Consider the following 22,180-nt stretch of genomic DNA (forward strand, 5'->3'; position numbering starts at 1 on the left):
AAAATCCATATATTTGAAAAAAATTAGTTTAATAAAATATTCTGTTAAAAGAAACGTAAAGCTGACATTATTTTGAATTGGTCTTAACGACATAAATCAAAGTTAATTTGTTTGCTAAGTTGTTCCTAAAGTCGTAAGCAAAGGGTAGCCAGCGAGTTCTTATTAAGGCCTTTGCCCCAGAAGATGCATTACCTTAGGTGGCCGCGGCAGTAATGACAAATGGAATGCATCGTTTGCCAGGGGACACATGATGGATGGCCACGAGCTCCTCATCCAGGCAATTGTGTCGCAGGACGGGAGCTCAGGGAAAGAGTCAGAAGCCACTTTGGCTGCTTTCTTTTTCATTTGCATGCATATGTGAGGACGACAACCCGCAGGGTCACACAACCAACAAAAACACACTCATTCAGTGACAGCTTGACAAAGGACATGCAGGGCAGGATGTGGGGAAAGGTCGCGGGGATACGCTCCCGTGGATGATGAGAAAGCTGCCGTGGCTGGCACTTAATAAGTCAACTTGGCTCTGCTCATTTATGATATATGACAATTTACTTTTGCCCCTTGGATGAAGTAAACGCGAAGGAGTGGAAAAAAAGAGGGACAACCTAATGTATCACATGACTTTTTAATCGTAATCACTTTGAGATAGGTTAAGGGAACTAGAACCATGGCGGGATATAACAAATTAGTAGGTTTTTCTGACAGAAGAGTTTAATAAATGAGAAGGTTTTTTTATTAGACAGTTAGACAAACGTGTTATTCTTTTGTCTGTTTGTTTAAGAATTAATTCATGGGTCTTCTCTGAATGGTTTTTTGTTTAAGGTTGTGTTTTTGAAAAACAAATTGACTTTATTTTTGCTAATAATCTCTGGAATATACAGCAACCATAAAATGTATTCAATAAAGATAAGTTTAGCCAACAAGTAGCAACAGTTAAAGACATTTGTAATGAAAATTAATATTGGCAATATAATTTTATTTGCTTAAACAATTTATTATATAATATAACATCGAAATCTATTACAATTCGTACCAAAAATCAAGAAAACAGTCATGAGCTAACATTTCTGTATCAAAATACACATTTATTTATCCAAAGAAGTCCTTTTCAAACATGCAACAAGATAAGAGCAATATATCTTGCTCATTTTTTTCTGATTCCTTCTGTGAGTTAATGAGCCAGCTCTCATTCATCCTGCAAGTCATCAGCAGTATTGTCCTGGTAATTCATCGCCATGGCCACGCCCACTTGGAAGCCGCCCTCATCGCTTGGCTTGCATAATTAGCTAATTGAGCGCTCAGCGTTAATGATTCGCATGACAACAAAAACGGCACCAAGAAAAGGGAAAATTGTAAGCCGCGTACTGGCACACAAATTGAAAATGGAAAAAACCCGAATGACGCTTAAAAAGACATTAGCTGAAAAATGGTTTAACTCTCTGGGCTCTACTAGAATGTCTTTCCCATATCCTGCGTTCAGATAATAACCGTTCTGCTGTATGCTCTTGTCCCACGCGACGTATACGCAACCTGCAACGAAATGTCTGCTACGTGATTTGAACACCAGAATCGAGCTACACGTGGCTTCATAATATTCCATTTTTATGCTTACTTTGTTACTAAAGCTACACTTAAAAGGAGGAAACATCGCAATATTAAGTGTTGTACATTTTTTGTATTATTAAAATAAGTTTGGCAATATCAGTTTTATTAGAAATACGTTTGTTGTGTGCATTGTGAAACTCAATTCCCCTTTTACACGTATAATAACTAGAAATAGTAACCAAATATTAATAAGTTTTGAATCAACAAAACATATTTTGATTGTATTACAAGATGGTGAAAACCAAACATCCATAAAATTGTTACATCTAAAACATTAGAGTAATTATTTATGTTAATGCATACATTTTTTTTTTTATTGTTTTAGGCTTCTGTTTACTATATAATAGTTAAATATTTGTCACACTATTATTTTTTCTAAATATGAAAGTTAATTTATTTTTATTCAAAATTTATTAAAAAAAAATAACATTGTTGATAGGGAAACTCAATATATATTTACATTTAAATGTTGTTTGGAGCAAATACATTTATAGTAATATTAAAATGTGAAAATGTCATAATGGTTTTGCCAATCAATCGTTGATTTTTTTCCTGTGCATCTGACACTCTTTTCTTTTTTTCCCTGTCCTTTGTCTGTTTGCCTTGGTTTTTCCTTATTCTCGCCATTGTTGTCGCGACGCTTTTTTGCCGCTGCTGTTGACTTTCCAGTGCGTACAATGGCCGCGTCTTCAGATCCTTGAATCCTGCTCCTGGTCGATTGGCAGGAGTCGTCAGGCTCGGCGCTTTCAGCACGTTTTATTTTAATAGCGCTCTTGTGGCGCATTTCCTCACAATCCCTGGCCAACAATTGTTTGGAAAAGGGCTCTCAGAGCCTTGAGAATCCCTAGTACTCATCTTGTTTCTGAAGTTGCATTTAGTGGCTGTTCTCTTGGTCCTTCAGCAAGGGAAAAGTGTCAGGTGGCAACTGTTTTGAACACATGTCGAACGTGGCAACTTTGCTTGACTAGAAAAGCGGTTTGAAAAGTTTGCGAAAAGTTGAATTTTAAAGAAGTTCCATGAAAGTTAATAGCGTGTTTATATGTGCAACTGATTTCAAGTACATTTTTGCGGTTTTTATTTTCCTGTTAGTTGTATTAAATATCTGCTGTTATTTTACTACTACGTTTTTTACGTTTTAGTTAATTATGAGTACCTAATTTTAATTTCGAGGCCTATAATGTTGTTTATCTTATACATTTTAATGGTATTCAATTTGTAATGTTTATTAAAAACAAGAGAGAACGCTATAGTCGGGTGCCCCGACTATCAGATACCCGTTACTCAGGTAAAGGGAGTGCGAGGGAGATGGAGATAGAAACTTTGATCACGCATAACTTTTTAACGAATGGTCCGATTTGAAAAATTTCTTCTACATTTCGATAGGTATTGATAAACACAATAAAACTGCATTTTTACTTTTCCGAAATATTTAAATGTATCGTATATAAGCGATTGTGGGCGTTAAAGGGGGCGTGGCACCTTTTTGAAACAAACTTGCGCTGCGTAGGAACTCCTAGAATCTGCATGCAAAATGCCAATCTTCTAGCTTTTATAGTTTCCGAGATCTCAGCGTTCATACGGACGGACAGACAGACGGACAGACGGACAGACGGACAGACGGACATGGCTATATCGACTCGGCTAGTGACCCTGATCAAGAATATATATACTTTATAGGGTCGGAAACGCTTCCTTCTAGCTGTTACATACTTTTGCACGAATACAATATACCCTTTTACTCTACGAGTAACGGGTATAAATACTAGGATAAGAACAGAAGTTGTACGAAAATCAGAAAAATAAAATATTTTAAAAACAAGAAAGGAAAGCTAACTTCGGGCGGAGCCGAAGTTGATATACCCTTGCAGAATATTCTATAAATTATATTCTCCAAAATTATTCATATGATGCATTCTTAATACTCATAAAAAGTCCCAACTTCCCAACTTTAAAAACACCAAAGTTATGTCATTTCCAATCGTTCAGTTATATGGCAGCTATAAGATATAGTCGGCCGATCCTTATGAAATTTGGTAGGTCGGATTGATTGGCCAAAAATAAAACCCATAGAAAATCCCAATTTCCTAACTTTACAAACACCAAAGCTATTGCATTTCCGATCAATCAGTTATATGGCGGCTATAGGATATAGTCGTCCGATCCTTATGAAATTTGGTAGGTCGGATTGATTAGCCAAAAATAAGACCCATAGAAAATCCCAACTTCCAAACTTAAAAAACACCAAAGTTATGGCATTTCCGATCGTTCAGTTATATGGCAGCTATATGATATAGTGGCCCGATCCGGCTCGTTCCGACTTATATACTACCTGCAATAGAAAGACAACTTTTGGGAAAGTTTCAAGCAGATAGCTTTAAAACTGAGGGACTAGTTTGCGTAGAAACGGACGGACAGACGGACAGACGGACAGACGGACAGACGGACGGACAGACGGACGGACAGACGGACAGACGGACATGGCTATATCAACTCAGGAGGTGATCCTGATCAAGAATATATATACTTTATATGGTCGGAAATGTCTCCTTCACTGCGTTGCAAACTTTTGACTGAAATTATAATACCCTCTGCAAGGGTATAATAAGAGACATTTCGGAACCTAATTTACATTTACTGAAACACAATTAATCTAAAAACTTATTTAGCCATCACCCAATCAAGTAAATAAACTTAAATCTAAGGTTATTTCGACTAAAATTCTCCAGTTATATCCAATATTCTGCCTTTGTTCTCTGATTTGATTATTCAACTTGAAGTCTCGACTTTAGCCTGTCCAGTCAAGTGTTGAAAGTTACACATTAAGTTCATTACATTAAACACTGATTTATTGTGACCACTGGCAGTATATAGAGGACTCCTCCTCGGACTTTTCCTCCTGCCGCAATACGTGTCTTGTGCAGAATGTGGCTTAGTTGATAGTACATGAAATATGCGAAGATTCTGTTTGATTTGCATACTGAGATGCGAATGGCGCACAGAAACAGAACGAATACCATGGAATGCAATTGTCAAGTGGCAGAAGGGAGTGAAAATACCATTGTCACTGGCATTTTCAACTGCTGCCATGTGCTGCATTAATCATAGTTTGGGTTGGCTACCCGACAACTATTGCTGCACCTCATATTTCATGCATCAGCTGCCACGTCATCGCAGCCATTGAACTCGCAAGGACATTCAGGACTCAACACGACCATCAAGGTTGTCGTCTGAAAGAATACACATAGTTTTTGGGGGTCGATTTCGTATCAATTTCCCAGTGCTGCAATAAACGCTTTCTCTTTAGTTTCCATTATTTCCACTTATGGCCAACCTTGATTTCGCAGGTCGATAAAAAAATCACTTCAAACAATTAGTTGGGCTAATCTTTTTTAGTTTCCCCTGCTCCTAAACTTTTCCAACTTGGTTTTCTTCGCCTTTCTGTTGTTTTTCTGCGTATTTTTTCTATCATTGTGGGTTTGTTTGTTTGTCTTGACTGGCGGTAAATTGTGAAGCCGACCATAAAAGTTCACGCACCCACATATACACAGAGAAAAATTTAAGAAAATGAATAATGTAGGAATTATGACATTTCTTACTTTACTTTTGACTTATAATTTATAAAGTTTACTTTGCCGCTAAGGTGATTACATTTTTACACCCTTAAAGAGGACATTATAATTTCGGTCAAAAATTTACAACGCATTGAAGGGCACATTTGCGACCCTAAAAAGTATATAGATTCTTGATCAGCATTATTCCCTTATAGAAACAATCCAGAAAAAAGGGAAATAAAATTATAGCTTGGTAGTTTCTTAACAAATTTTAGCTTAGCAATTTAATATATAGTTTTATTAAAATCGGAACGATTGAAAAATTTGTCGGAAAACTACCTAGCTTCATTGATCCACAGTTGAACTTATAGAGTACATAACTTTGCCAAATGTAAGCCGATTTCAAAGTATAAGAGGTACGTCACTTTTGGTTTGATTTTGTAATTTAAATTTAATTTGTTAGTTATTATAGCTCTACAGAAGGTTCGTAGTCTACTTTCTGACTCTATATATAATCTTGATCAGCATCACCAGTAGAGTCTATCTAGCCATCCCAATCTCACCGTCCATTCGACGATTTTGTCAGAAAAATAAAGGGTTTAAATAGAATCCCTTTTTGTCTCCAGTGAACCCATCCACAAAAACAACCAAGCTGAATGGGTGGTTGTGGGTGTATCGCATTTCCTTTTCGCTGTAAGTGTGTGCTGATGCCAAGGTGCTGGCCATTATAATTAATCATTCCAGCGAGATACAACAGCAGCCTGTGGAATTTCGTCCATTTTGATGCATAATTTAACTTTATTACAAAAATGTGTTGCACACACTTTTAGGTGACAACCTACATGATGGTGGGTCATTTGTCTTTTGAAGGAGGGTTGGAATTTTATCAAAGCGCTTTGTGATTTCAGCTGGCGGCATAAAGCTTAATTTTGCAAATAAGCTGAAAAATAACAAAATTTGGGTGGGGTGAGAAAATTTTAACGACTGTGTAAATTTAAGATTAGAGTGAAAATAGAGAGGGCTAAAATGGAAAGTTTTCTCTAGGTTCAACCTCAAAGCAAAAGCCGTTTGCAGGCACTCAAACTGCACTTAGACAAATGACACATGCGGAAGAACAAGGCACAGAAATGGAATGAAATCGGAGAGGAAAGTAGTCTACTTAGGCCCACACATCCTGTGTCTTTTATTTGTCATTAGACAACTTTTTGACATTATCCTTTTGGACGGGTTTTGTGGCCAAAGTTTTTCAATGCTGCACCAAAACACACACTCTCAAATGAGATTTGTAATTAGCCGCGACTGGCTTTCATAAAATGTGCTGTATTTTTAATGCTAATTGCTTTTTAATGCGCAGCTCGAAAGTTTTAACCAACAATTAGGCCAGAACTCAAAGAGAAGCCCCCAGCAGCGAAAAATGATGATTTCACGCGCCAGAACGCAGCAAACTTTTCCTCGAGGAACTTTCACATGAAATCCTTTGGGATTACTTGTAAATTATGCCCACAATCCTTTTAAGCCGTCACTTTTATGGTGAATAATTTTGTGTTAAAATCAAAATGGCCCACACGCGCTCGAGGGCATAAAAAGTGGTTTGTCCTGCTGCCTAAAATCGACAAGAAAATGCCGGAGACAATTGCTTTTGCATAACGAGAAAAATCGTATCCTTAAAGTGGAAAAGCGGAGCTCGGAGACCTGTTTACAAATGCCACACACGAGATTACTCAGCCCAGGACGAACGGAACGTACATCCATCGATATCCTTGACATCTGGCCCAAAGCCAAATAAGGCATTCCTTTACTTTGTCCTGTATTTGTAGTTTGCTTTGCCTTCGATCGGGGAAAACTATGCACCAAAGGGCAGGGGAAAGTATGCAGAGAAAGGAATGAGTTGGATTTTCCTTCTAAGCAAATATGTAGTTAAAGTTAGTCACAAAAGTTTGCTTACCTTTCTCTAGCAAAGTTTTAGTTTTGTAAGCTTCCTAATGTGATTTAAATGTAATAAAACGCATTTATTTCGAACTAATTTAACCTTTATTTTAATTTTATTAAATGTTGGCAAAGTACTAAACGCGTTTATCATCAATTAGTTTCACAGATAAACCTCGATATCCCACGTTGCTAATTGTATTTAGCTATTATCTATCGATTATTACATTTTCATATTAATTTTATTATCTATTGATAAGATTTTTGCTTAGCAGTGAGTTAGGTTCACAAACCATGCTTGTATAATTAAAATCCTTATACTTTTTTAAAATAATTTATATTACTTTTTTATTTCTATTTACTAATTCGTTATTAAACGAATTCTATTGAAATGAAGTTAATTATTCAACTCTGGAATTCAAAGTCTATTTCAAAATGTTAGTTTTACCTTTTTTTTTAATTTTCCATGCACATGTTCGAACTACGATTTGTAGGTGGTATCTCGACAGGATTCCTTTAGGCAATTTTCAATTTCATTTATGTGTGTTTTGCTGACAAAGGCAGTATCTGCTATCCCCATTTTGCCCCGCCCTCCACTCAATGAAATGAAATTGTTTTGCCTTTTACCCAAAATTTACAATACTTATCCCCTATTTCGTTTTGCCGGCGCGTGTGTGAATTTACTTATTTGAATTTCATTTTGTGGTTGCCTTCTCTTCACCTCCCCCGCGTTGAGTTATTTTAACACTGTTTTGGACAACTTTGCATTACAAATTTCCTTGGCTCAAAATGACGTGCGAAATGTTTTCCTCTGGCTGCTTTTCCTCGCCGTGCTTTTCAAGTGCTAAAAATTAACGTGACTTTTGGACCATTCTTTTCGCAATTCTCTTTTGTTCTTCACACAGTTTTTTCCTGGTCGAGCTTAAATATTGTCGGTTCACTCGCCCATTTGCATGGAAAATCCATTTGGAGGTTGGGGAAAATGAATTGCGTTGCTTCTTCCCAGTTTTTGTAAGCGTTTCCGCGCGGTCAAAAAAAAGTTATATTTGGCATTCAGGGTTTTAGGGGACTTGGTGGGTGCGTGATGTGAGGTGGGATTTATAGGGTTTATAAAAGGAGAGCTGGTGAAAGCTTATAATGAACTGAAGAACTTAATACTTATAATGAGGATGAGAAATATTCTTATGAAAATGACAATGAGATAAAAATGTATTTTGAACATTTTTTTGCTACATAGTAAAAAAGGTTTTTTTATGGTGAATATCATTATCACATCTCTCTACTGGTTTTTTTTTGATTTTTACTGTTTTTTTTGTATATGTTCTGAGCTTTATTTTATTAAAATGAAACTTAATTCTTTTTTTTATGATTGTTTTGTTCTACAAAGTTTTTTTTATAAATTGAAATTACAAATTGTTTTTCCACCAACAACGCTTTTTTTTATTTATTACAATTTCCATAAATTTTTTGCATCTGCAATATTTGTGTTTCCACATAACTGAGCACTCCACATATGTTTGCTATTGCATATTTTTCAGCATTTTTATTTGTGGTTCCCCTTGTTTCCTTCACTCGCCATTTTGTGATTTATGCGCATAGTCATGACTTTTTATCAACACTGCATTTACATAATAATGTTTACCTATTTTTTTTTCTCTGCCTGCCGGGGACTGGTAATTTATTGATAAGCGGCTCGTGCCTCCACTTCAGATCTGTTTTCTCCAGAACACACACAGTGGCCTATTCAATATGTTTGCGATTAAGTTCGCTGCACATGAGGCAAAAATCAGTGGGAGGGGAAAAAAATAACCTACATTTAACAGGCATTTTCATGGGCCAATGATGCCGGGATAATGTGATCCCCCATGAACTCCACTCACCTGTTTTCCAACTTAATAATCACAACGATAATGCTGCTGCGGAAGAGAATAATGAAGATGATTTGTTGCTCTACCGCAAATTTATGGGCCTGTGGCTTGGGCTCATAAACATCCTCGGGAGCCGCGCCATCATCAATAAATTAACCTGAACCTTTTTTTATACCCTTGCAGAGGGTATTATAATTTTGGTCAAAAGTGTGCAACGCAGTGAAGGAGACATCTCCGACCCTATAAAGTATATATATTCTTGATCAGGATCACCTCCTGAGTTGATATAGCCATGTCCGTCTGTCCGTCTGTCCGTCTGTCCGTCTGTCTGTCCGTCTGTCTGTTTCTACGCGAACTAGTCTCTCAGTTTTAAAGATATCGAATTGAAACTTTGCACACACCCTTCTTTCCTTTGCACGCAGTATATAAGTCGGAACGGCCGGGATCGGCCGACTATATCCTATAGCTGCCATATAACTGATTGATCGGAAATGCCATAACTCTGCTGTTTGTTAAGTTAGGAAGTTGGAATTTTATATGGGTTTTATATTTGGCCAATCAATCCGACCTACCAAATTTCATAAAGATCGGCCGACTATATCCTATAGCTGCCATATAACTGATTGATCGGAAATGCCATAACTTTGGTGTTTGTGAAGTTAGGAAGTTGGGATTTTCTATGGGTGTTATATTTGGCCTATCAATCCGAACTACCAAATTTCATAAGGATCGGCCGACTATATCCTATAGCCACCATATAACTGATTGATCGGAAATGCCACAACTTTGGTTTTTGTTAAGTTAGGAAGTTGGGATTTTCTATGGGTTCTATTTTTAACCAATCAATCCAACCTATCAAATTTCATAAGGATCGGCCGACTATATCCTATAGCTGCCATATAACTGAACGATTGGAAATGCCATAACTTTGGTGTTTTTAAAGTTAGGAAGTTGGGATTTTTTATGAGTATTAAGATTGCATCATATGAATAATTTTGGAGAATATAATTTACAGAATATTCTGCAAGGGTATATCAACTTCGGCTCCGCCCGAAGTTAGCTTTTCTTTCTTGTTTTTTGGTCGTTTTTGTTCCGGGAAAGCGACTGGTAAGTGATGATAAGGATCGGCCGACTATATCCTATAGCCACCATATAACTGATTGATCGGAAATGCCACAACTTTGGTTTTTGTTAAGTTAGGAAGTTGGGATTTTCTATGGGTTCTATTTTTAACCAATCAATCCAACCTATCAAATTTCATAAGGATCGGCCGACTATATCCTATAGCTGCCATATAACTGAACGATTGGAAATGCCATAACTTTGGTGTTTTTAAAGTTAGGAAGTTGGGATTTTTTATGAGTATTAAGATTGCATCATATGAATAATTTTGGAGAATATAATTTACAGAATATTCTGCAAGGGTATATCAACTTCGGCTCCGCCCGAAGTTAGCTTTTCTTTCTTGTTTTTTGGTCGTTTTTGTTCCGGGAAAGCGACTGGTAAGTGATTTTCCATGTCGGTTCAGGTTGAGGTCAGGTCGCTTTGGGCCAACTTTCATGTTGAAGCGGAGCTTTAGGTGTTGATTTTACCCTTGGTTAATTGACTAGTCAGCGGATTGAGTATCTGTTCCATACTAGCATTAGTGATTTATTGTATCTAAAAAGTGTTCGTTAAATTAATTTTTACAAATTCAAGTTTTAAACAATCCAGTTTTAAAAACAAATTGTTTTAAAACTATAGAAGATTTCTTAGGTGTCAGATTAACGAAGTTAAATCATGGATACTAAGTATTCCAAAAACACTATGAAACTTTTAAATTAACAAAGTTGTACTTAATTTATCCGATATTATGTCTGTTAATTTTATTGTTACCTTTGCTTTGTAAAGTTCTATAAAAACTCATTCTGTATATTTAAAAAAATATTGTATTAACCCAGAATGAAATTTTTCTATGGTTTATCACTAGTCGCAGATAAATGTTGAGTTTTCTGCTAAAGTTTTGGTTATCAAGAAGGATTATTTTATAATTTTTTTCAAGATTGGTCGACTTAATATATTCCGAAACCCTAACCCAATCGTACTTAACATTCCATCCACTTAATAGATAGCTTCTCTTCCAATTTCCTACAGCTTAATTCAATTTGAGCATAAAAAAGTTTTCCTTTTGCTTGACCACTTTCCTCGGACTTTCCCCCTTTTCCCATCCGCCGCAAGTCGTGGCAAATTTCCAGTGGCTACTTAAAACCACAAAGGAACAAGTTGCTGCCAAGTTGCTTGCGAGATAAATTGAGTGGAAGTTTCGATTGCCGATGCGAGATCGAATAAATCGAATGCAACAGGGAACTGGAGGGGTCAGGAGCTTAACTTTTTACTTGGCCCCCAAAATAAGGAAAAGCGAATCCTTGTTGCCCCCAATGGGTATACAATTTATGAACACATTTTTTAGCCTCCAGTTTTCGTGGCAATTCGTTTATTGGGCTGCGTTGGAGCCAGCTTGGCTGATCAATTAATTCAAAAGCTTCGTGGTGGAGGGGGAAACATCGGTTTATTGGTCAAGGCTTTTCAGATGAGTTATTGAAGTCCTGTCATTTGCATGTCGGCCAGTGAATTGTGTTCGCTTATGGAATTAAATGGATCCTTCGGCTCCAATCCATAAATTAATCGATGTGTATTTATTGAATTGGAACACTTTTTGCGTGTTTTTGTTTTAGTACTTAAGAAAATGAATAGGGTACTTAATTTTTAATTTAAGAGTCAGCAATAACTTTTTCTATAGCTTATAAAATTAAATTACATTACTTTCGTAATTACTTTAATAATACAAGTTCTTTAAATATATAAAAAACTTAGGTAATTGATAAATAATTATTCAATACGGCTTCTTAATTTCTTGATTTTTTAATAAAATACATTTTTTATGTTCATTTCCCATCTGTCAAACAGAAATTATTGAGTGACACCCACTTAAGGTTGACTTACTCCTCCCCTCAAAAAATATGTCAAGTTCTAAAGTTTTCCTCGATTCAAGAAGCAAAACTTTTTTCAATGACTCATTTGATTTTATTTGCCAATTTAACGGTCAGTGAACTTTGACGAAGTTTTATATTTCCATAGCTGGTATTGTTCTTGATATACTTGTTATTCGGTTTGGCCATACAATAGTATCGATTCGATAATCACAAAATTATGCAACTTTTCGGTCAACGCATTGCAAATCCTTCTGGCCACATGCCACATTTCCGCTGGTTACACTTCTCTGCTGTGATTTATGTTCCTCTGAGTTTTTAGACCGGGATATCGAATGTCCTGTCATTTGTCCTTCTCCGTTGTCCTGGGTTACAGGCAACGCTCTCTGTCAGCTTGGCCATAAAAGTTTTTCCATGTTCACTGTTACCAAGCGGCCAAAAAAATATGAGTATGACAGAGAAAGAGCGGAGAATGTAATGGCATATTATAACTTTTAATGAGAATTTATACTTTCTTTTTATCGTGTTCTTTGTATTGAATAATTGATGCAGTTAAATGACTTTGATTTTGAAATGGCAGAAATGAAAACAAAGAGATTTAATTGAAATCAAACAGTCAATGTTATCCAAAAAATATGTAACAAATTCCATTTGTAAAATTAATGACCTGGCAAGCTCTGAATTTAATTATAATCCAATCAAAATCCGAAGAACTAAAACCACATTCCCCAGTGAAAACATTGGAAAATGTAGTTTATTTACTTAAAGGATTAAATGGACCGTATGTGTCAGAATTAAGAGAACCCTTTTAGTTCAATTTCCTTTGAAACAACTTTCATTTATGAAATTCATTTAGTGGCTTTCTGCTTGCGGCTGTGTATCATCTCTACATAAATCCATATACACGCTGTGAAAATTGAATTAAAAGTCCGGACCATAAAGGCAAAGTTCTGGGCCCGAGGCACCCAGCTGAAATTGAATCAGCTGCACGCTAATTGACCAGGCTAATTTGTAGCATAACAAATAACCGCATAGGGCTGCCCGGCACTAGTTGGCGAACAACATGGTCCGAATAAAGTTGGTTAATAGCGCATTAAGCCCCTGCGAGTAGGGATCTGAGGGGTGGTCTGTATCCGCCCGCTTCCATTTGCTTTTATGGCCTTGTTGCGAGCGAGTTGCTCATATGAAAAACCCATAGGATGGCAAACACTGAAGGTCATGTGTGTGGGTGAGCGATAGCAAACTGTTTGCCGGAGGTATCGACGCAGAAATGAGAGACTCTTGAAATTGGTTTTGCAATGATACAGCAACATTTTCATATTTAATACTCGGAAATTGAAAATTCCCCTGCCTGGAATTTATTTAGCTTAACGGAAGTTCTGGGTAAAAAGTAAGTATATTGTACTTTTTTACTTTGCATCTCTTGAATAAGTACTTTTATAATCAAATATATGGTTTTTCTCAGAATTATTAATTTAATGGAAATTCTGTAGTTTGTTTTATTTATACGTTTCCTAGAATATGTACATATGACCTTCTGCATTGAAGTAGTTTTAACCACTTATTTTTTACAAAGTTTAATTAATCTAATCTAAATTCGATTTAGTTGAATTTCAATTATTAAATTTTTGATTGAAATACATCTCCATATGTCATTTCTTGTTTTATTCCCGAAACTTACATCACAACAATTTCCCTAGAAATCAATAAAGTTTAAGTCGTACAAATTTGGCCAATCAAAGCGAGTGCAGGCCTTAATTAAGCTCTATTTGAGTGCCTGCTAATGCCACTTAATATCAGGGCTTTTCCACACCGAGTTTCTCCTAGTTTTCCATAGCCTACTTATGCGGGCTGTGTGCGAAAACGCACGTCCGACAACTGAGCATAATTTAATTGTTAGCGTCTTGGTAATCGAAATCAAACATGCTTTCAGTTAAATCAACGAACGCCTTGCAATTAGCACTTGCCGCTCTAATGAAGTTCCATGTGGTGAAGATTTTCAGTCGCTTAATTAGCCAAGGCCAAGTCACTCGCCCAAGTTGCTCTAATTGAAATTATTTTCCATGTGAGTCTCTGCGGATGTGTTGGTAACAGGCTGATAGAATTAATTTGCCATAACCACGCCTATTCCGCCCCCTTTCCCGTATGTGGTCAACGGCTTTATTGAATTCTCCACCCAGGCAAGGAAACTGCAGCTGTTGACCAGGCTTCTCTGTTTGTGTTTGTGTTCCCCGGAGTGTTGATAACTTGCGAAAAAAAGTTCGGACCAAAATATAACATAAAGCAGCTTAAAGTGCTTTTGTTTTTGCTACATATTCCTGGTGCTGAGTGGTCGACAGCTTAATGAAATGTAGAAGAGAATGGAGGCAAGTGCTCTGGACCATAGATATAAGTTGTGAGAAAAGGAAGAGAGAGTTCTACGACTGAATAAGGCCTTAGATTTTAGACATCAGATAATTCTTTTGTCTTAGAAAATTCTTATTCTTCTTGGGAATCATATAATTTGATTGTCTTGATTTTTTGTTTCTCAAAAGGCTAGCTAAAATTTAAATCTACCAATTGGGAAACTATTGCAATTTAAAGTATTTAATATAAATATACAAATTATAAGTAATTTTAATTATATATACAGCAATTATATATTTTGTTTGTGTTCCCTCAGTCTTTCTACCTAAAATGTATCCAAAAAATGTGAAAATATTTTCTTGTTTATTTTAAATGTTTGTTTCCCAAATGTAATCTCGCAAAGCGTTTTATACTGATTTCTAATTTTTGCCTTTTCTTGTTAATTTATGTTAATTGGTGGGCCATTAAAAAATGTGCCTCTGCTCATTTTTACATCGCCTGTAATATGCATATTAATTAGTTGTTTGACAAAGTTTTTGACGCAATTCGGCCAGCTTTTGATGTTTGTGTGGCTGAGAATGGAGGCTGTTGAAAGGCCTGCGGAGTGTCTGCAACAAGTTGCGGCATTTATATACAGTTCAATGGCCCCTCAATTGGTCCTTGGCTCGGTCCTTTGTGGCCAAAAGGAATTTCCTTGATGTGGGGGAAAAAGAGCAGAGCACAGGCGAGGGAATCTCAAGTGCCTCGAAGAAGGTGCAGAATAATTGGCCATTTAGCATTTTACAACAGCGAGATCAAAAATTTGAAATTGAATCTCTCGGCAGATGCGGCAACAAAGTACCAAACAAAATGAGACAATAAACATTTGCTGAACATTTAAGAATGTATTTAACTTTATGCGCAGCATTTATTTTGCTCTGGCCCCTTTTGTTGCTCTTTTATGGCCATTATCTGGGCTTTTGACATGGCTCTTTTCGGATGCTCATCACGATGGCCACAGGTGGAAATCCTGGCCTGGAGTATTCAGCTTATTCGGTCATCTGCCGGGGTCACTTCTTGGCTTTATGGTCACGTAGCTATGGCCACGTTTTTGTGGTGTTGTTGGCGGAAAACTGGAAGTTGAATGACTCCTCGTCGAGTGTGTGCAGGGCTTGAAAAGCGTGAATATTGGATTTGCATAAAAGCAAACATAAAGGGAGAATATTCTCGCCATAAAAATGTGCTTGTGCATTCATAAAATTTTGGCAAATGCATGCAATTTGTAATCATGAAATACTGAATGCGGTTGCATATTTAACTTATGTCTAACTGCGATAACTCAGTTATGTGTCTTATTTCGTAGTCTTTATTTAATTTATTTATTTCAGTAATTTAGTTGGTTACAAATTAATAAATTATTTTCTAAACATTTTAATTGTATATATTATTAAACATTTTCTAATTGACAGAAACCAACATTTTCTTTAACACTTAACAAATTATCAACATTTATTTTATAATATTTTATTTTGATTTGTAAATGGATAAGTATAAACATTTACTAATATTCTCAAATCTGATTTTGCTATAAACTTCATTGTTAAATATTATTATTTACTTAAAGAACAATATATTTAAAAATTTCTTGTCCAACAATTCATTTAATATTATGATTTTTACAATTTATTTGAATTTATAATTTGAAAGCTCTTTGTCTAAGCTCTACTGATTTACGTGATTACTGTTACGTATTGGTTGGTGTTTCGGCTAAATACGTAATGGAGAAAGCTTTCTTTGAGTCAAACAGGAACCAATGACGTAAAAGATAAACATTGCGTATGAGTGATGTTATCGCTGCGTATGAGTAATGCACACAAATGCGACGGATCAATGAAAATAAATCAAATAAAGTTTTATATGGCTAAACAAGTTGTAGAATGAATCAGCATTGCATCTGAATGAAGTCATTTGGAGAATTTCCTGAAACGCGAATTCTTTAAAATTAGTATTCCTATAAAGCATAATTCCCTCACTCCAACAAGTACATTTGACAAGTTTTCGCTACCATTTGTCGCAAAGTTATTTTAATGACTTTAGCTTGTCCAGTTGTCAGCGCTTGTTGCATTCGTATTTGGTTTTTTTACGTCTCAAACGATTTCCGTCATTTACGGCTCAATTAGGCGTGTGCCTCGTTTTTCTTTGCTTTAGAAATTTGCATGAGACAGTTCAATGCTGGTCGCGCTTTTCGGTCACCGTTCGATGATCCCTCAAAGCGTTTAAAGGTTTTCCAAGGGCCAGACGCACTGACCCTTTAGTAAATAAACTGACCAGTTCATGTCGACTCATAAGTTGTTTCCTTTGTTTTTTAACTTATGCGCGTTCATGTATGCATTTTTTTCCAGGTGCAGTACGTTTTACTATTGTAATTTATTTGGAGATTATTAGTCTATATTTTGGTTCTTTAAAGTGAATTTATAGGTTTGTACATTCACTTCAAAAAAGAATAAACTACTATATTAAGGTTTAATAACGGATAAATAATCTAATACTAGAAATGGAACAAGAATAACGGAATAACAAGAATAACAAAAAATGCATATTAATCAATCATTAAAATGTCAAAAAAGTTTAATGTTCTTCTAATTTTAGATATCAATGAAAGATTTTAATTAAGAACGATATTTAAAATTATTTTTTATTAATATAGAGGAATTACACAATTGTTTTACAGATTTGAAATGCACAGTGTGTTTATGGTCGTGCCTCTGTTTGATTTCTTACGATTTTTACCGTGTCGCACGTTGCGCATTCGATTAACACCTCATTTCGCTTATTTACCTGCTGCAACTGCTTCTTCTTTATTGAATTATTCCTACTCGTTGTGGAAGTTTTGCATCACAAAAGTCTCGCTTTATTTTGTTTTTTCATCTTTTTATTTTGTTACTGTTTGCCGTTTTCTCAATCTTGATTATCTTGGCTTTAATTTGCTGCTTCCTACGAGTGGGTTTGTGTGTGTTTTTAAGGCAATTGTTAGGCCATTGTTGATACAACACTTAGATAGCACTCGCCATTACAATGCAGTTTTGTTTGGCTGAAAATGCGAAACGTGACCGTTATAGACAGCGGTGAGAGATTTTCTATTGCGGCTGTTTGTCGACAAATGTAAATGAAAATAAATACATTTTTGCAATTTTCTTGAAATATGCATAAAAGGAAAAGGAGCCGGGGTAACTTAATTCCCAAAATATCCGACATGCACTAGTTCATTACTTTTTGGCAGACAGAACAAAAACTGATACGGCTGATCTACCGTTCCCCCTTTTTCGCCCCTGAGCACCAATCAAGCGAACAAGTTTTTTGATTTCCCTCTTTTCCGTGAAAATTTGCACAATTCTTTTGCATTTCCGACAATTGGCGCACGTTGCCTTTCAATGTGTGCTTTATTTTTAATGGCTATGATGTTGATGTGTATAATGATGATGGTTTGAGGGGGGTCGGAGGGGCAGAAAGGGGTGACGTACATTCAGCTCGCCGTGGTCAGTTGGTGGGCTTGTTTTGGATTGCTTAATGATGTGTAACTTACATCATTTTTTCTAGATTAAAGACGAACTATTTTTGCCATAACGTTTGATTTATAAGTAACATTAAATTGTTAACAAATGGTATACTTTTTTGTAGCTTCAAATTTAATTTCAGAGTTCTTAAAAGTTATTAAAATGTTTTTGTTCTGGTATTTTTATTTAAAGTTAAGCTCCCACAAGTCTATAATTATAAAATTATTCCAAAGTAACCACATTTTTCTGAAATGGTTTGCATTTAATAGTCTGTAAATTATTAACTGTCAATAATAAAAATTGTTTATTTCATTTGTAATTCAACTCATTTTTAATTGCACTTATTTACTTCTCTAAATATTAGCTATAATTCAATAATGGTAGAAAAATCTCAAGATAAAGTTTACCTAGAAAATTGTCTATTTTATTCTAATATCATATAACAGAGTATCGCCCAGTTAAATCATTTTGACCCTGTTTAAGCATGGAAAATCCAAAAGCAATTGATAGGCGATAACAAGTCCCATTATGCTGACGGTAAAATGGAAAAATTGATTCGTAAAAGCACATTTATGCTGAAAATGTATGTGCCAAGGGCTGCCATTGCAGTAGAAGTATGCAGAAACATGGCGAGGATTTATCTCCATTTGTGGAGTTTTCACAGTAATTTTCCGGTGTTGTTTTTGATTGATTGTCTTTCGCCAAGCACGAGCTCATGGCCTGATTTAGTTGAAATTTCTACTATTTGTTCTTGATTTGTTCTGTTTTACTTAGTGACAATTGTGTTGTTCTGGGGGCGTGTTTGGCTTTCCGTCTGGCGAGGGACAATGTCAGAGTCAGCTTTTCGGCCACATGTGCTGTCTGTGTTTTTCTTGTTTTCGGTTATTTTTTTGGCCATTATATAGACCACCATGAGCAAACAGCTATGGGTGTATGTACACATCACATGTGCCGACCTGGCAACGAGACGGTGTTCGTTTTCCTTTATGTTCTGGCATTTTACAGAATGCAAATAGAAAGACAAAAGTTTAGCAAATCGCCACCTTCGATTGCCAAATGGTCTGTGACTAATCGCCCCCGAGTGCTGTGAGGCCGCTAATTGGTAGTATCAACTAATATCGCAGAGCGGCTGTGAACACATCCACCATATGTTAGGGGCTCCTAAGTATCTCTCCGTTTATCTGTGCAAATAAACACAGTTCCACCGAATCAAATCACGCGAGTATTTCTGAGGTCTTGAGTTGCGGTTTTGGTTTAGAAACATACTTTTTGCGCCTTTTGCAATCACTGCAATTTTCAGTTGGATTTAGTTTGGTGGTTTCTTGACCCAAAAACAAAAAATATGTCGACACAGCTGAGTCGGTAAAGGTTAAGAGCCCAAAGAAATCTTTAACGAGAACGGAAAATATATTTTGAGTCTATGGATATGCAAATGCTCTTAAAGCTTTGAGTAATGGTTGTAGAAGTTAAAGTAATGAAATGTATTAGTGTTTAGTTTTTAAGGAAATGTAATTTTTTGGGAAAAAATATTCTATATTTCATGGTTTTAAGTGCAAGTTAAACTAGTTTCAATTAAAAAGTATTCTAATCTATTAATTTTGTAAGCCCCTAAATTATAATTATTTATATCTTAAATATTACTTGAAGGCTCTTTTTTTAATTTTCTTAATTTGTTATTCTAAATTTTGGGAATATTAATTAGTTGATAAAAATGTTGCCCCAAGAAAGAATTTGGTGATTTTGTAGTAAATTGTTTTTTTAAGTTTACAATCTTTATTTTTACATGAGTACATTGTCGAAATCTAGTCATAAGAAACCATTGAAATAAATAAAACAGCATTAAATTTAATATCAACAATTGCGCTTAAGTATAAATAAATTCCCCCGGCAGTAAGTTAGCAGTACATTGATCTTTCTTAAGGTTGTGTTTTCCTTAATCCCGTGATTCCATTAATAGTGTCATTTGAAATCTCGCAGACGTAATACCCTCCGCCGATCCTAGGGGAATGCAAAGCGGAAAGCGCAGCGCGAGAATTAGTTTCAGTTAGCACCGCCGATCTCGACGAACTAGTCGAACAGGGGCGAAAGAGGAGCAGGGGGCTTGGGGAAATGGAGGTATAGTGGCGTGGGGAGGGGGTCGGCGGAAGGTGTGAAGGCAAACAGCAGACGGCAAACAGAAATCTGAAAACTGAAAACTGGATGCAGTGCAGTCCCGAATGCGAATACCTTTCGGATGCATTCGCTCTTGCACATGGACTTTGCACCCGTTAGCTGCCAAAAAGAGAAGAGATTCAAAGGGAAGGGGTTAAGCCAAATGAAAAAAAGAACAGTTCACAACGTGGGATCCAAATCCAAATGCTCCAGCCGGCTCTCTTTCTCTGCCGCTGCATCCTCTGCCCAATGAAGCAGAGCGTTATAGTGCTGCCACAATTTAAAATTTCAAACTAAAATTAAAAAATGTAAATCAGCGGAATAAAATACTGACACATCTATTTGTAACTTTAATTTAATTAATAAGACTTCGATATGACTTTACTTCAACATTGCTTGAAGTGGAATATGTACTTTGTCCAAAATTTCAAATCTCATTATTCATAGTAATTGAAATATAATTTTATCAGCATTTATTTCCCATTTAAGGTTAAGCTTTATAAGAACCAAGCTGAGGGCCAAGGTATTTTTCGTATTTTGATTTCGTTTACTTTTATTTATAACAATAAATATATATTTGTTTTTGGTTTAGTCTTTCGTAATTTTTGTAAAATTAAATGAAATAGCGATGAAGCCAATGATTGCAAGTGATGATTGCAAGACCCAGACAATTATTAAAACAGCTTATTTTTACCCCATAAAAGTCATTTTATTTTGTCTAAAGCAAACACATTTCACTAGCTGTTCAGTCCTTCGGGATTTTTGCGAAAATGCCTTAAATAAAATAGCTAAGAAGCGACAAAATGGATAAATCGTCAGCACTACGGAGCGCCAACTGCGAGTGGGGATCCGTCGACGGCGACGCCGGCAGCGCTGCTCCACGATCGCTGGGCCGCTTTCCGCTTTCAGCTTTCCGTTCAGTTCACGCTCACCGCTCGTCGCGCTCAGTTCTCAGTTCTCAGCTCTCGGATTCCCGGTTGATTAGGACTCCCGCCGAAAGTGGAGGCAAAAGCTGAAGCGAAAAGAAATAAATGTACAACCAGCCTGGATGCGGATTATATATTTTTGGGATCAAGATAATGATGATCCGATCGGGCTGAACGTGTATAGCGCGTGTGTTTCGCTTTCTTACGCTTTTTCAACTGCGGCGAGGGCAGCAAAAGAAATTCGAAATCGAAATCGTATATTGTGAGTCGGAAATCGAGGGAAATTTCTAAACCCCAAGAAGTTCCCCCCTTCGAAGTAACAGTGAAGTGTATTGTATTGTTTAACAAAAAAAAAAATAATTAAGAAGCGACGAGCAAAGCAAAGCGAAAGAGCTGAATAAAAGAGGCGAAAAGCAGAAGCAAAAAGAAGCAGAATTTACCAATCCAGATTCTGATTTATAGTATAGCTGCGATGGTGTGTTCGCAAGTCGTACTAAAACATAAAGGCATTTGCAAAAAAGCCTTCCTAATATATGCTTAAAAATCAAATTAAATTATTAAACATTTTTAAGCACAAGAATACAGCTTTTCGGGGCGAGATTTATAATAATTTTCTAATGACAACGGCCGTACTAAAAACAGGCAACAAATTATTTGCCCGCCGTCTCAGTTCCATACATCTTTTAATTTATTATAAGCAGTGACAGTGTTTTTTCTTCATTTTCTGCCTGCCCGGTTCGCTGGGAAAGAGACTGGGCGAGAAACAAAGGGAAAAAAACGAAAATACAAAAATCAAGAAATACAAAATACAAATTAAACACGCGAATGTTTCAAACGAAAGTCGAAGCGAGTTGAGTGAATTAATGAAATATATATACGCACATAAAGTCTATATATGCGCGTTTTTGTGATATATTAAATAACGCTCCAATAAAAGCAAATTTATTTCAATTGTTAAGTCGGCGGAAAACGGCCAGCAAATAAATAAGTTAACAAATTGAGGGATAGCCAAACACAAACTATAAATTTGGATTAATTGGGAAAACCCTCAAAGGCGGATCAATATTGTAAGTTTCTATAGTTTAAGGGGTGAAAAGTTAATATGTCAATTGATGGAGAAAAATTATATGTATGTGTATTAGTGTTTAATTGTTATTGAGATTTTTAAAAGCTTTGAGTTCAGAATTATATTTTTTTAGGTAGATTGATAAAAATCGCTCAGACCCATTTACTACAGAATAAAAACAAATGTAAGATAGTATAGTATAGTATTTCAGTGAGTGAAGATCATTGTAAATATTAGAT

General features: G+C 36.0%; 1 protein-coding gene across 3 annotated transcripts in view; it reads left to right on the forward strand.

Annotated features, from left to right (window-relative positions):
- The window catches only part of LOC108043649 (dual 3',5'-cyclic-AMP and -GMP phosphodiesterase 11), a 66,936-nt gene that overhangs the window by 1,655 nt on the left and 43,101 nt on the right, over positions 1–22,180 (forward strand). The window contains exons 1-2 of one of the 3 annotated variants that reach the window (XM_044460477.1): positions 20,888–21,137; positions 21,577–21,942. The exons of 1 other annotated variant lie outside the window; for it this stretch is intronic. The gene's annotated coding sequence lies outside the window, so the exon portion shown is untranslated. Of the gene's footprint in view, positions 1–20,887; positions 21,943–22,180 lie in introns of those variants that run through there. One more of the 3 variants, XM_044460476.1, reaches the window with a different exon arrangement.

This window comes from Drosophila rhopaloa, unplaced genomic scaffold, assembly GCF_018152115.1.
Source record: "Drosophila rhopaloa isolate 14029-0021.01 unplaced genomic scaffold, ASM1815211v1 contig_2, whole genome shotgun sequence".
Lineage (NCBI taxonomy): Eukaryota > Metazoa > Arthropoda > Insecta > Diptera > Drosophilidae > Drosophila > Drosophila rhopaloa.